Below are 6425 nucleotides of genomic sequence, written 5' to 3'. Positions count from 1 at the left end.
GTGTGCCGGAGGAGGGATACAGGAGAGAGACCAATGTGTGTGTGCCGGAGGAGGGATACAGGGGAGAGACCAACGTGTGTGTGCTGGAGGAGGGATACAGGAGAGAGACCAATATGTGTGTGCCGGAGGAGGGATACAGGGGAGAGACCTATGTGTGTGTGCTGGTGGAGGGATACAGTGGAGAGACCAATGTGTGTGTGCTGGAGGAGGGATACAGTGGAGAGACCAATGTGTGTGTGCCAGAGGAGGGATACAGGGGAGAGACCAATGTTTGTGTGCTGGAGGAGGGATACAGGGGAGAGACCAATGTGTGTGCGGGAGGAGGAATACAGTGGAGAGACCAATGTGTGTGTGCCGGAGGAAGGATACAGTGGAGAGACCAATGTGTGTGCGGGAGGAGGAATACAGTGGAGAGACCAATGTGAGTGTGCCGGAGGAGGAATACAGGGGAGAGACCAATGTGAGTGTGCCGGAGGAAGGATACAGTGGAGAGACCAATGTGTGTGTGCTGGAGGAGGGATACAGTGGAGAGACCAATGTGTGTGTGCTGGAGGAGGGATACAGTGGAGAGACCAATGTGAGTGTGCCGGAGGAGGAATACAGGGGAGAGACCAATGTGAGTGTGCCCGAGGAAGGATACAGTGGAGAGACCAATATGTGTGTGCCGGAGGAGGGATACAGTGGAGAGACCAATGTGTGTGTGCCAGAGGAGGGATACAGGGGAGAGACCAATGTGTGTGTGCTGGAGGAGGGATACAGGGGAGAGACCAATATGTGTGTGACGGAGGAGGGATACAGTGGAGAGACCAATGTGAGTGTGCCGGAGGAGGAATACAGGGGAGAGACCAATGTGAGTGTGCCGGAGGAAGGATACAGTGGAGAGACCAATATGTGTGTGCCGGAGGAGGGATACAGGGGAGAGACCAATGTGAGTGTGCCGGAGGAAGGATACAGTGGAGAGACCAATATGTGTGTGCCGGAGGAGGGATACAGGGGAGAGACCAATGTGCATGCTGGAGGAGGGATACAGTGGAGAGACCAATGTGTGTGTGCCGGAGGAGGGATACAGGGGAGAGACCAATGTGTGTGTGCTGGAGGAGGGATACAGGGGAGAGACCAATGTGTGTGTGCTGGAGAAGGGATACAGGAGAGAGACCAATGTGTGTGTGCCGGAGGAGGGATACAGGAGAGACCAATGTGTGTGTGCTGGAGAAGGGATACAGGAGAGAGACCAATGTGTGTGTGCCGGAGGAGGAATACAGTGGAGAGACCAATGTGTGTGTGCTGGAGGAGGGATACAGGGGAGAGACCAATGTGTGTGTGCTGGAGGAGGGATACAGGAGAGAGACCAATGTGTGTGTGCCGGAGGAGGGATACAGGGGAGAGACCAATGTGTGTGTGCTGGTGGAGGGATACAGTGGAGAGACCAATGTGTGTGTGTGCTGGAGGAGGGATACAGTGGAGAGACCAATGTGTGTGTGCCAGAGGAGGGATACAGTGGAGAGACCAATGTGTGTGTGTGCTGGAGGAGGGATACAGTGGAGAGACCAATGTGTGTGTGCCGGTGGAGGGATACAGTGGAGAGACCAATGTGTGTGTGCCAGAGGAGGGATACAGTGGAGAGACCGATGTGTGTGTGCTGGAGGAGGGATACAGGGGAGAGACCAATGTGAGTGTGCCGGAGGAGGGATACAGGGGAGAGACCAATGTGTGTGCGCTGGAGGAGGGATACAGGGGAGAGACCAATGTGTGTGTGCTGGAGGAGGAATACAGTGGAGAGACCAATGTGTGTGTGCCGGAGGAGGGATACAGGGGAGAGACCAATGTGTGTGCCGGAGGAGGGATACAGGGGAGAGACCAATGTGTGTGCTGGAGGAGGGATACAGGGGAGAGACCAATGTGTGTGCTGGAGGAGGGATACAGGGGAGAGACCAATGTGTGTGCCGGAGGAGGGATACAGGGGAGAGACCAATGTGTGTGCTGGAGGAGGGATACAGGGGAGAGACCAATGTGTGTGTGCTGGAGGAGGGATACAGGGGAGAGACCAATGTGTGTGTGCCGGAGGAGGGATACAGGGGAGAGACCAATGTGTGTGTGTGTGCCGGAGGAGGGATACAGGGGAGAGACCAATGTGTGTGTGTGCCGGAGGAGGGATACAGGGGAGAGACCAATGTGTGTGGGCCAGAGGAGGTATACAGAGTGCAACACTGGGCAGAACTTGACAACCTTGAAAGGGGTCCTCTGCTCACTGAACAGGGGGTTAGTAGGGTTGATGTGGAGGGGTAAGTCAGGATTATCAGGTAAGAAGATGGGTTACTGTAGTGAGAGTGAGTGGTATGGGCTCACAGAAAAGGAAGGCCAAGTTGGATGAAGATGTGGGGGTGGAAAGCTCAGAGGTGGCAGCACTAGATAAACAGCCGGGAGAGCAGCCTATCTAGTAGGAGTAGTGAGGGTAGTGCAGGTAGGCCTAGACAGTTGGTGGTAATAGGGGATTCAATAATCAGAAGAGCTGATAGAATAATTTGTCACCAAATTATTAAGTATACAGAATACATGGAAGGTGGAGGCTCCAATTTAATGAACTAGGCTGCAAGTTGAAGGGAAGGACCTCCAAGGTGATATTTTCTGAAATATTGCCTGTGCCAAGTGCAGCACATGAAAGACGGGGTGATTAGAGAGCTGAATGCATGGCTAACGACCTGGTGTAAGAAGGAGGGATTTGGGTTTCTATAGCACTGGGCTGACTTTTCATTGGGGTACAACCTATATACTAAAGATGGTTTGCACCTAAATGGAGGGGGGGGGGGGGGGCTATTGCAGGTGATATGAAGCTTCCCATATTATAAACAACCATTGGAAATGGTACTATTTGTACTAAAATAAAAAATATGGAACAAGTGTGCAAAATGTGACAATGAACTAAAGTGTTTGTTCACCAAGGCCAGAAGTCTGCCATGCAAAATAGGTGAGTTGGACACTTTGGTGCACGAGGAGAACTATGACTTAATTGGTATTGCTGAATCTTGGCTTTATTCTTTACATGACTGGGCTATTATTATACCTGGCTATGCTCTCTTTCGGGGAGATGGGGTAAAACGGAGGGGTGGTGGTGTCTGTCTCTATGTGAGAAATGATCTCAAAGCGAGTGTGAAAGAGGAACTAGTTGATGGAGTGTGATGAGTCTGACTGAACCGTTATGGGTGGAACTGCACATGGGTATGCGTACTACAAAGGTTATCATTGGAGTTTGTTATATGCCCCGCCCAGTGTTAATAAGGAGGTGGAGACTCCGCTCCTTGCACAAATAGAAAGGGCTGCAAGTCATTATGGGGGATGATAACTACCCAGAAATTGACTGGCGTAATGGCACTGCAGGGACAGTTAAAGGGAGAAAATGTATAAGACAATTTTATGGTGCAATTCATAGAGGCCCCGACAAGAAATGATGCTCTGTTGGACCTGGTAATCTCAAACCATGCAGAGCTGATTACCAATATTAAGAAGAACATCTGGGTAGCATAATATGATTTCATTTAATGTTAGCTGTAAGCAAAAAAAGAAAAACATACAGGAAATATAAAAACAATTATTTTAAGAGAGCAAATTTTCTAAGGATGGGGGCTGCTCTCCAAAACTTAGACTGGGAGGGAATATTGGCATCGAAAAACACAGAACAGAAATGGGAATTCTTTATAAAGTCTGTATGTGATCTCACTGCAAAGTATATTCCCATGGGCAATAAGTTTAAAAGGCTAAAAATAAAACCTATGTTGCTCACAGCCAAAGTTAGAAAAGCTATAAATAATAAGAAAAGGGCTTTTATAAAATATAAAAATGAAGGAACACTATCATCGTTTAAATGTTATAAAGAATATAACAGACAATGTAAAAAGGAAACCAAGGACGCAAAAATTCAAAACGAACGACAGATTGCAAAAGTCGGACAAAGCTCCAAAAACTCTTAAAAAAAATGGTAAAAAGGTCAGGTCTGAGCATGTAGGCCCTTTACAAAATAATCTGGAGTGGGTGATTGGGGTAAAAGAGAAGGCAAAGTTATTATTATCCCTTCTTCAGCTCTGCATATGGCTGTGGATGGGGTATACTTGGACGGGGGGGGGGGGGGGGCTGTGGACATAGTATACTTGGACAGAGGGGTGGCTGTGGGCCTGGTATACTTAGACAAAGTGGTGGCTGTGAACGTGGTATACTTGGACAGAGGGGGTGCTGGGGAAGTGGTATACTTGGACAGAGGGGTGGCTGTGGACATGGTATACTTGGACAGAGGGGTGGCTGTGGACGTGGTGTACTTGGACAGAGTGGTGGCTGTGAACGTGGTACACTTGGACAGAGGGGTGGCTGTGAACGTGGTACACTTGGACAGAGGGGTGGCTGTGGACGTGGTATACTTGGACAGAGGGGTGGCTGTGGACGTGGTATACTTGGACAGAGGGGGTGGCTGTGGATGTGGTATACTTGGACAGAGGAGGGGCTGTGGATGTGGTATACTTGGACAGAGGGGGGGCTGTGGACGTGGTATACTTGGACAGAGGGGGGGCTGTGGACGTGGTATAGTTGGACAGAGGGGTGGCTGTGGACGTGGTATAGTTGGACAGAGGGGTGGCTGTGGTATAGTTGGACAGAGGGGTGGCTGTGGACGTGGTATAGTTGGACAGAGGGGTGGCTGTGGACGTGGTATACTTGGACAGAGGAGGGGCTGTGGACGTGGTATACTTGGACAGAGGGGTGGCTGTGGACGTGGTATACTTGGACAGAGGGGTGGCTGTGGACGTGGTATACTTGGACAGAGGGGGGGGCTGTGGACGTGGTATACTTGGACAGAGGGGGGGCTGTGGACGTGGTATACTTGGACAGAGGGGTGGCTGTGGATGTGGTATACTTGGACAGAGGAGGGGCTGTGGACGTGGTATACTTGGACAGAGGGATGGCTGTGGACGTGGTATACTTGGACAGAGGGGGGCTGTGGACGTGGTATACTTGGACAGAGGGGGGGCTGTGGACGTGGTATACTTGGACAGAGGGATGGCTGTGGATGTGGTATACTTGGACAGAGGAGGGGCTGTGGACGTGGTATACTTGGACAGAGGAGGGGCTGTGGACGTGGTATACTTGGACAGAGGGGTGGCTATGGACGTGGTATACTTGGACAGAGGGGTGGCTGTGGACGTGGTATACTTGGACAGAGGGGTGGCTGTAGATGTGGTATACTTGGACAGAGGAGGGGCTGTGGACGTGGTATACTTGGAAAGAGGGGGGGCTGTGGACGTGGTATACTTGGACAGAGGGGTGGCTGTGGACGTGGTATAGTTGGACAGAGGGGTGGCTGTGGACGTGGTATAGTTGGACAGAGGGGTGGCTGTGGACGTGGTATAGTTGGACAGAGGGGTGGCTGTGGACGTGGTATACTTGGACAGAGGAGGGGCTGTGGACGTGGTATACTTGGACAGAGGGATGGCTGTGGACGTGGTATACTTGGACAGAGGGGGGGCTGTGGACGTGGTATACTTGGACAGAGGGGGGGCTATGGACGTGGTATAGTTGGACAGAGGGGTGGCTGTGGTATAGTTGGACAGAGGGGTGGCTGTGGACGTGGTATAGTTGGACAGAGGGGTGGCTGTGGACGTGGTATACTTGGACAGAGGAGGGGCTGTGGACGTGGTATACTTGGACAGAGGGATGGCTGTGGACGTGGTATACTTGGACAGAGGGGGGGCTGTGGACGTGGTATACTTGGACAGAGGGGTGGCTGTGGACGTGGTATACTTGGACAGAGGGGTGGCTGTGGACGTGGTATACTTGGACAGAGGGGGGGCTGTGGACGTGGTATACTTGGACAGAGGGGTGGCTGTGGACGTGGTATACTTGGACAGAGGGGGGGCTGTGGACGTGGTATACTTGGACAGAGGGGGGGCTGTGGACATGGTATACTTGGACAGAGGGGGGCTGTGGACATGGTATACTTGGACAGAGGGGGGGCTGTGGACGTGGTATACTTGGACAGAGGGGGGGCTGTGGACGTGGTATACTTGGACAGAGGGGTGGCTGTGGACGTGGTATACTTGGACAGAGGGGTGGCTGTGGACGTGGTATACTTGGACAGAGGGGTGGCTGTGGACGTGGTATACTTGGAGACAGTTCTTAACACACGGCTAATGTGTAAGGTAAAGTCTATAGGCTTGGAAAGATCGGTTTGTAAATGGATAGAAAATTGGCTAAAAGATAGAATTCAGAGAGTAGTGGGTAATGATTATTACTCTGAATGGTCTAAGGTTATCAGTGGTGTACCCCAAGGTTCAGTGTTATCAGTGGTGTACCCCAAGGTTTAGTGTTATTAGTGGTGTACCCCAAGGTTTAGTGTTATTAGTGGTGAACTCCAAGTTTTTCATTGTTATCATTGGATTACCTCA

Source organism: Pelophylax lessonae (genome assembly GCF_965119305.1).
Source record: "Pelophylax lessonae genome assembly, contig: HAP1_SCAFFOLD_261, whole genome shotgun sequence".
NCBI classification, from domain to species: domain Eukaryota; kingdom Metazoa; phylum Chordata; class Amphibia; order Anura; family Ranidae; genus Pelophylax; species Pelophylax lessonae.
Note: the sequence above shows the minus strand (reverse complement) of the source record.